Genomic DNA, 10469 nt, shown 5'->3' with positions numbered 1-10469 from the left:
CGGAGCCCTCCTGGATGGCAAAACCTGCTCCCTACGCTAAACTCTCCAGACCAGGCACTGGGCTGGCCTTCCCTCCTTCCAACTCCTCTGGCCCCTATATAACTCGGTCATTTTGGCTATGCCAGTCTCTTGACCAATCTCTTGGTCTCTCGGTGGGTAGCTCCTCTCTTCTCTCCCTTCTCCCTCTCCTCACATGGCCAGGGTTGTGTTCACTCTGGACTCTCTCAGATGCTTCTGGCTATGCTCTCCGTCTCTCTCATACGTACAGTGAACTTTCTCCCCCATACCTAGCAGCAGGCATGTCTTTCCCTCCTTATTTATTTCTTTCATTCGGACAATTTACTGCGGATCGATCTATTTACAACACCGGGGTTTCACCCTTCCCAGTTCTCAGGCCAGGAAGTCTGAGGTCAGGGTACGTACAAGTATTACCGAATTGTGATGAGCGTTCTCATCTGGTCATAAACTTCTTTTTGCATCTCCACACAGCAGAAAGAGTTGCTGGCCGTTCACTTTTAAGGACTCTAATTCTATTTGTGAGACCTCCACCTTTGCAACCTGCCCAGCTTCCAAAGGCCTCGCCTCCTACTACGTGGGGAAGAGATATTTGGGACACACAAATGTTAGATATTCATAGTCTCTAAATGGGCCCGCTGCTCCCATTCCATGACAGACTGACGAGTGACTGGCAGCCACAGCTGTGAAGTAGGACACCAGGGCCTCAGTGCAAGCCTTGACAATGATGGATTGCTGAGGGAGCCCTGAGTGCACAGCTCGGCCTTCTTCATTCTTGCAAGAGCAGTGGGATCATTTCCCTGTCACTGGAGTCATTCGTTATGTTCATAAACACTCGGCAGTCTTAGTAAACAAGTACTCAGAGTTAGGAGCTATCCTCCACGAAGCTTCATGGATAAGTCCCTGAAAGATGACCCGAAGACTGGAGGGAAAGCCACACAAACATGTACAATGGCTTCAGATTAGTCATTCCCCCATGGCTATTTTCTTGCTTACCGATGTGAGCAGATCAGCCTCGCTGCCTGCTTCTCAAGGAACTGTTTTTGCTTCTTTACTAAGCCTTGGGGAAGAGCACAGCAGGAAGAAGCCAAGAAAAAGGCCTCCTTCTTTCAACCTCATGGCAGCATTTTCTTCCAACGTCTTTCCCAACACATCGTCCTTCAACACCTGGCTCCTTCAAGTAACCTGCATACAGTGTCACTATCCAGGACCGGGAGGCTGCAGTTGACAATTTCCATACACCCTGGTTTAAGTTATGGCCAACTGAGAGTTACCACCAGTTCTAGGAGCACAGAACCTGACTCACGGCTCTGAGGCAATGTGGTCCTTACATGGCTGTGCTCGCTCCTGTCAATAAAATACATTCCTTCAAGATTCATCCAGTCCTCAAAGTTGTCCCGCCCCCCCAATCTCTCCCTGCTTTCTTTCCTTTAGCAATAGCACCCCCAGAATCTCAGCAGGGCCCCAGATAACACATCCCAATTTCTCCACAGGTAGGCATAGTTATGTGACTAAGTACTACGGGAACAAATGTGAACGAATTGCAGGTCATGCATGGCCTTTAAGAGGCCTGGGGATGCCACTCTTCTGAGGTGGAGTGGGACACTTGCCTAACATAAAAGGACCCCGGTTCAGTCTCTAGCACTGAAAACAAACCCCCCCAAGCCCCCACAACCTTAAGAGAAGAGTTTTGGGGCATCCTTGTCTCTTTCCATTTTACTGGTGCCCATGGAATTGAGGGAGAGAGCTAATGCCCAGTGAGCAAAAGCTATATATTTTATATGTGTTGTTCCACTTAGTTTTATAGCAATTTGTTGAGGCACGCATCATCTTCTCTGTTTTTGGAGATGGGCAAATTGAGGCAGAAATGAGTTCCACCTCCAGGAACGAACAAACTGTAAAGGAAAGCCGTTGTAAGAATTGAGTCCAGGTTTGGCCAACTCCAAAGCCCTCTGTCCCTAGACTGTCCCTAAACGGCTTCTTACACTAGTTTTGGCAGGATAGAATGGCCCAGTAGAAGTTTAACTTGGATGTTCAGACATCAAGTTAAAGATTTATAACACCCTTTTGCCAGTTTGCTTAAGAAGTTAATTGAAAGAATTTTTTTTTTCTCCTATTATCTGTTCTTAAGCTTTGGTACCTATAATCCCTTATCTGACAGCGATATCAGAATCAGCCATCCAAAAATGAGTTGAAAGTTTGGGAAGGATAATTAATAACCCTTCATTCTCTATTCAGTACATTTGCTTTTGTCCTAAAAATAAGTGCTACCAGTGCTGATCTCAAATAAGTGCTACCAGTGCTGATCTCGTATTGTATTTGTGTTCTGAGGGCCTTGGGGTCTCACAAGGGGGTCAAATTTAAAAGGAGTTTGAAACTGGATGTCCTAAGGTGGGCCGTCTGTCTATCACGGAACAACAAGGTGAACCTATCTCCAAATTAGCCAGGGCGCACCAGGGGTGATAAAACTAATTTCCTATTCAGAAATAGCTGGTCATGTTCCCTCTTTACCTTTCTAAGTGGCTTGTCTACCTTGGTATCTATGAGGGTCACCAGCAGTCCCGGGTGGCTCAGTGGATCACTGATTTCCCACAGAAAAACATCTCCCTTTCATTAAAGAAGGAGGGACATTAGGTCACTGCCTGAGAGCCACAGAATGGAATTGTTATGCTGCAAACAATTATATAAAAGCCGGGCCCCACTGAGAATCAACCTCCTGGGACAATACAGAAAGATGAGAAGAGAGAGCTTTGTAAACAGCCAGGTCTGAGGCTCTATAGCCCTGCTGAGAGGCCAAATTCTTCCTGCAGGTCGCCCTTTATTCAGTCTGTCCTCTGCTAATTTACCCACGGTTTATACAGCCCTGCTGCCCAGGGCTTTGCAAGGCTCCTGGATAAACAGGGGAATAAGCTAGCTGGTCTCCTGGAACACAGGAGTGCTAAAAGACAATTTACCAAGTATGACCCGCAGAGAAAGTAGGGTGGGACCACAAAGAAAAGGTCTGGGAGCCTTTGGGGGAAAGATGGTTTAGATACTACATTGTTGCTATATCCAAGAGGCAGGAGAAAGGGACATGGATGACGCTTCATGAGAATTAAAGGCTCTTGTGCATCAAAGGACACTATCCAAACAGTGAGAAGACAAATTAGGAATAATGTTTTCAAAGTTTATGTCCACCAGGAGATTGATAACTAGAACACTTGATGAACTTCCACAACTCAATGGTAGCAAACATGTCCCTGTTAGAAAATGATCGAAGGACTCAGATAGGTATTTCTCTTAGAAAGGTATGGCCAACACTGACATGGAAAGACACTTGGACTCCCTGATCATTAAGTAAAGCAAGGCAAAACCACGTGAGATACCACTTCACACTCATAAAAAAAAATAGTTACTTAAAATAAAAAATGTTGGCAAGGATGTGCCCAAGCTGTAACTCTTTTGTATTGTTGGTAGTATGGAAGTTTCTCAAGTAGCTACACACAGAATTATCAGGTAGTCCAATAATTCTGGCTGTGGCCACCAACCTAAAAGTATTAAGAAGAAGAATGTTTTTCTAGCAAGTATCCATGCATTCACATTCCATAGACCATTTTGCACAACATCCAATGGTGGATACAATCCAAGTGCTCATCAGTGAGAGAACAGACAATCAAAATGCAGGCCATTCAGTTAGCCCTCTGTATCCTTGGGCTCCACAGCTATCCAATCAACCACAGATTGAAAGCATTTTTAAACGCCGTGTCCCTGTGGAATACATTCAGACTTTATCCCCTAAATGATACAGCAAAACAACTACTTATGTAGAATTTGAACTGTATTTGGTATTTTAACCAAGTTAGAGATGATTTAAATAGACTAGAAGATGAGTATAGAATCTGTGCAAATACTGTACTGTTTTCTAAGCATGCTTGGATGTTAGTATCTAAGGAAGGGGATTTAGCTTAGAGCCCATCTCTATGGACATTGAGAGATGGCCATATATATAATAGGTTGTTATTCAGTCCTTGTAAGAAAGGAGCTGCTGGTACATGGTACTTGTTAGTCAGCTCTTAAAATTACGGGCTGCAAACGAGAACCCCTGCAAAGACACTGTCTCTCCGAAGGCTGATTAATTAGAATTTCAGCAATATGGAGAGGTTGGAATGTTGCAGACCCTGAATCTAATGACAGTTTATCTTGGGCTGTCATTAGCCCCCTAAAAAGCCATTCCTGGTCTACTCCTGTATTGGATCTAGCACCCTGTAACTAGTAGATAAAGGCAGACCTAACATCGTGATAAACAAAACCTTTGGAATGTATTAACAAACCCTGTTCTCCACCATCAAAAGATTAAGAACGATATCAGATAGCATCTAGGGCCAACAGCTGAGATTTCTACACCTGGCTGCAATTTACCTCTCTGATGTTTCCATCAACAATTTTTTTAAATATGATGTATGACTTTCTTTGTTATGCTACTATAAAACCTTCATGAAATCACTTGCACACTGAGAGATGGAATTTGGTATCACTGATAAACCAGGCTTCCTCCTTCCTAGGCTTGAAAGATGTAAAGAAAGACAAACTAGGCTCATTCATGTTTACAACTAAATTTGTTTCTCAAGGACTGGGCTAGGTCCTACCTGTAATTTTTTAACTACAAATGGTTCTGTACTGCTAGTTTCAGAAAATGGTAGCCATAAACCCTACCTTTGTTTCAAAAGGTTGTTATGAATACCTATTGCCCAGCTTGCAATCATATCTTTGTTTCAAGAGGTCATTATGACTGACTTGTAATGCTTATGTTTTGCTCCTTTAGCTGTCTATTTTGCCTGCCAAATCCCCCAGTTGGAAATCCCCTACTCCTGAGCTGTGAAAGCTTTGTCTCTCTCACACCCAATGCTGACCTCTTGAACACCATCTTAAGCAGCCCATGTACACCGGTAAATTAAACTTGTTTTATATTAACTGCTTGCTTTAATTAATTTGGCCGTGATGATTTGGGTTGGCGTTCTTTCTCCTCGAATCTTTAGGATTAACAGTCACCTAAATCTGTGTTCCTAGCCACAGTCACTCATATTTGGCTCAAGAATAAACTCTAACTCCCTTGAGGTAAAATCTGAATTTTTGCCCTTTGTATTTTGAAAAAAAAAAAAAAACTAAGAAAATCAACATATAAGAGGGAAAGATAACAGCCAGGTGCAGTGGCACATTCTTTTAACACTGGCACTTGGGTGGCAGAAGCAGGCAGGTATCTGTGAGTTCTAGGCCAGCCTGCTCAATATAGTGAATTCCAGGACAACCAGTGATATATATATATATATATATATATATATATATATATATATATATATATATAGAGAGAGAGAGAGAGAGAGAGAGTTCCTATCTCAATAATAATAATAATAATTTTAATAAAAGGAGGAGGAGGAGGAAAGATTCGCTCCATTGATTTTGGACTTGAGTTGAGGCAGAACGTCACACAGCAGGGTCTTTCAAAGAAACAAATCTACCCATTTCATGTCTATCATGAAGCAAAGAGTGGGTCCAATTTGGCTTCCAAGAGCATATCCCCAACAGCCCAGCCTCCTAAAGATTCTGTCCACCTTGCAACAGCTATAACCGCCTTCCAGGCTATAACCAGTCATTTACCATGTGGTCTTTGGGAGATATTTAAGTTCCACACTTCAGCAGCCCGCATCTTGGTCCCCTAAACTCGCTTCCATGTCTTGATGTAACATGCATTTAACCCATCTCTGAGTGTTCCCGGAGCCTTAAAAGTCCCTGCACTGTTTATGAAGTTCTCCAAATTCTACCCGTGAACTCAAGGCAACCAACCTGGGCCTGAGTTTAAAACGACAAACAAGCAGAACACACTACAGAGACTCTCATCTACAACAATAGGAAGAGTAGGGACTTAGAAAGAGACACTTGGATGGATGAGCGTTAAGTCCTGTAACATCCAGCAACCAGGGCACATGGTTGCATGAGGTGGGCTCTAAAAAGTTGGGAAGTCTAGACCTTATGCTGGCTGTGGCTCTCTCTCAAGCTCCATTCACTGCATATGGCTTCCTTGGCAGCTATTCATGGTACCCGTATCTTGCTGGAGTCTCCACTGAAGCATGAGCCTTCCCTTTCACTCTGTCAGGAGTGGCTGTTATAGACCCCCAGACTTGCTCCTTCAAAACCTCAGTGGAAGCCTCTTCGGCCCCACAACTCTCATATTCTACATGACTGAAAATCAGCATCGTGTGGATACTGCCAACTCCACCACCAGCTGGAGCAGTAGCCGAGTCTGCTTAAAATAGCTTTGGAGTTCCTGGGGGTGGCTGAATGCCAAGGCAAATCCTGGTGAAAATCTCCCTAGGTCCCTTTTTGTGAACTGGGTGTCCCTGTCTCTTCTTTCTTCTCAAGTCAGCCTTTGAAATGAATCTACATTTCTACACTCCTCAGCCCTCTGAATCCTGAGATGCTCTCAAAGCACTTTTCCTGTCGTTCTGGAACAAAGTGCTTTTGTTTGGTGTTGCTGCAGAGTCTTGTTGTGTAGGCCTGGCTAGAGTGATGCTTGCTGCATACTCCCTGCTGATCTCAAACTCATGGCAATCCTCCTGCCTAAGCCTCCCTCGCAAATGCTGGGATTATAGGCACGCACCATCATGTCCAGCACTCCTGCTGTCTTAGTTATGGTTTCTGTTGCTTAGAAGAGACGCCATGACCATGGCAACTCTTATAAAGGAAAACATTTCATTGAGGCAGTGGCTTCCAGCTTCAGAGGTTCGGTTCATTACCATCATGACAGGGAGCATGGCGGCGTGCAGGCAGCCTTGGCACTTGCTGGAAATGAATGGAGCATCGCAATGAGCAAAGCTTGAGCACATGACACCTCAAAGCCCGCCTCCGCAGTGACACACTTGCTCCAACAGATCCACACCTCTCAACAGTGCCTCTCCTTTTGGGGGCCATTTTTTTTCAAACCACCATACTGCCTTTTTTAAAACGATGCTAATCCCGTACACTAGTTCCAAAAAGTAGATCGTCTACTATAGTCGCAGCAAAAACCCCACTTTTGTATGTACCAGTTTCCTGTTTCAGCCTTTGTTACTGTGACAATATAGCTGAGAAAATCCATTTCAATGGAGAAAGTTTTATTTTGATTCATGGCTGTGTCCATGGTTGCTTGAGAGTACCAGCATCATGAAGGGATCAGAGAAAACCCCTCACTACACAGGGGTTCTAGGAAAGAGGTGGGACAGGGGTCACAATATTCCTTTTCAAGGGCATATTGACCATACTGATCCCTACACTGACTGTAATTCTTTCCCCTAGGTCACACTCCTACGTGTTCCAATAATAACACCACAGGCTGGCAGCCATGTCTTCAACTACAGACTTGGGAGAGCATTTCAGATTTAAACTATAACAGTGTAATAGGGAATAGAATAAAGTTGACACCGAAGAACAAATACTGCGATCCCACACATGCCGTGGTACCTAGCTTACTCAAGTTCATGCAGACAGAAAGCAGAGCGGCTCAGAAAGTTGTCAGGTGACTTGTCAGCCCATCAGACCCGGTTAGCTAAGTCCCCCTTCCCCTACAAAAGCCCTTCATGTTCTGAAACCCAGGTTCTCAGCAAAGCTCTGTTATGTTTTCTTCTAATCACAGACAATACAATCTGTGATCAAACCAGGCAAGGGAGACACCCCAATAATGGGAGACAGAGACAGGTGAATCTCTGTACATTCAAGGCCAGCCTACAGAGTGAGTTCCAGGACAGTCAGGGCTGTTACATAGAGAAACCCTGTCTCAAAGATGGATAAGGAGGTCAGGTGGGAGGAGGAGGAGAGAAGAGGAGACAAGTCAAGATCCACTATTTTTTTTTTTTTTTTTTTTTTTTTTTTGCCTGTGGATACTCAATTGCTCCAGAACCAATTACTGGGGGAAAAAAAATCATTCTACCATTGAACTGTTTTACTATGTTTGTCCAAGATCTGTTGTCGTACTTCACAGATCAATTCAGTCCATCATCTACCAATATTCTGCAGGCTTGAGGGCTGTAAGTAATTAATCTCGAAATGAAGTAGAGTAATTAACCCATTTTATCCCTTTAAAAATGTATCCCTAGCTGGTATAGAACTCACTCTGTAGACCAGGTTGGCTTAGAATTTGCAGAGCTCCATCTGGCTCCATCCTCCATTTTATTCCTTTCAAAAATTTGTTTTATGCAGACTGAGCACAGCGTATTTATATGTTTAGGAATGTGTGAACATACACATAACAATAATGAAACAAAAAGGAACCATGAATTTGAAAGAGAGCAAGGGTAAGGATCACATAGAAGAGCTTGGAGGGAGGAAAAGGAAGGAGGAAATGATGTTGAGTATATTGAAATTTTTTAATTAAAAAATTAAAATTTGTTTAAAGGATTCTCTTTTTTCTTCCCTTCTGCATTTTAGCATAATGATATCTTTATCCACAAGAATATCATCTTGATAATATGGTAGGGAACGACATTAAAATAAGTATCAATTTCAAGAGACTTTGCTTTGCCACATTGATTATTCAAATCTATGGAAACAGTGAGTGTCTCCATTAATTTAGGTTTTCGTCAATCTCTTTCATCAGTATTTTATAGCTTGCTGAAGTATTTTATATTGGCTTTAGTATTTCAATGTTTTTCATGACTACAGATGGTTTTACACTCTTAATTCTAGTTTCTAAGTGTTTATTTTTTTCTTCTAGAGATTGTTTTTTTTTCTTTGTTTTGTGTTGGGGAGAGTTTGCACCAGGGCATGTATGTGGAGGTCACAGGTATGCTGGCAAGAATCCGTTCTCTTTGTCCATCACATGTGTCCAACTCAAGTCATCAGGCTTAGCAGCAAATGCCACTTCATTAGTTCTAATCTTGTCCCTTATGTCACTTGCTAGCTCTAGGAAAGTATAGACTAGAGGATATTTTTATTTTGTGATTAGTGAGTCTTGCATTTCTCTTTCTTGTCTTATTACAGAGGTAAGAGTTCCCTGTACTAAGTTTCTTAGTGGGGGATGAACATAGACTTCTTTACTTCTAATCTTAGAGGCTCTTTGTTAGGGTTTCAATTGCTGTGATAAAACACCACCACCAAAGCAGTTTGGGGAGGGAAGGGTTTATTTGGCTTATACTTCCCCTTCACAGTTCATCATCAAAGGAAGTCAGGGCAGGAACTCAAGTAGGGCAGGGACCTGGAGTCAGAAACTGATACAGAGGTCATGAGGGAGTGTTGCTTACTGACTTGCTCCCCATAGCTTGCTCAGCCTGCTTTCTTATTGAACCCAAGACCCACCAGCTCAACTCTGTCTACCAAGAGCTGGGTCCTCCCACCTCAATCACCATCAAGAAAACACACCACAGGCTTCCCACAGGACAATCTGGTGGAAGTGTTTTCTCAGTTAACACTTCTTCTTCCCAAATGACTGCAGCTTGTGTCAGGTTGAGAAAAACTAATGAGCACAGGGGTGGGGACGGAGTTGGAGGAGGGAAACATCCAGGCTTTCGATATGAAATGTGCTGATACTTCTAAGACTCTCTGGATATCCAGATGCCCCATTGGGAAAATTACGCTAGTTGTCTTGAATGCGAGTAGGTATTGGGTTATGTCAGATACTTTTTTCTACATCAGGTGACATGTTGATGTGAGTTGTCTTCTTTCGTCTGTTGATATGGTATATATTTCATTGACTGGCTTTAATAAATTGAACCAGTCTTCCACACCTGAAATGAACCTCAAGCAATCATGATGCAGGTATAAAATTTTCATACACTGTTGGATTCAGTATTTTACTTATTTTTATGGTGCGTTCCCTGTATTTTTCTTGACTGTTTTTTTGTATTGGGGTAATATGGCTTCATTAAACATGGAAATATTCTTTTCTATATTTTTTGGAAGTCATTGAGTGGAACTGGTGTCAATTGTCGATTTTGCTTTAAAATTTCAGTAGCTTTTTTTCCCCCCTAGTGAGACCATCTTGACCTGAGATTTCTCTTTTGACAGACTTTAAATTAGGAATCAATTATAAGAATTAAAGAGCCATTTGAAGGATCTATTTCATATCGAGGTCATTCTGGTTACTCTCTCTTGCTGTGTTGAAATACTGCCCCAAAACAACCCGAGCAGCAAAGAGTTTATTTAGCTTACAGGCTACAGACCATTATTGGAGAAGTTGGGGCAAAAACTCAAGCAGAAATAGAGGCAGGAATTATGGAGGGAAGCTGCTTGCTGACTCAATCTTCATGGCTTGCTCAGTTTGCTTTCTTACAAAATCTGGGCCATGTACCCAGAGGTGGTACTGTACACTGCAGGCTGGACCATTACATACCAGTCTTTAGTCAAGAAACACCTACAGAACCAGTTGAGGTTTCTCCTTCTGAAGTGGCTATAGTTTGTTTCAGGTTGGTAAGTCAGTCCAGCACAGGGGAAGTTGTTGTGGCCTGTGT

The sequence above is a fragment of the Phodopus roborovskii genome, unplaced genomic scaffold (assembly GCF_943737965.1).
Source record: "Phodopus roborovskii unplaced genomic scaffold, PHOROB, whole genome shotgun sequence".
Classification (NCBI taxonomy): Eukaryota; Metazoa; Chordata; class Mammalia; order Rodentia; family Cricetidae; genus Phodopus; species Phodopus roborovskii.
Note: the sequence above shows the minus strand (reverse complement) of the source record.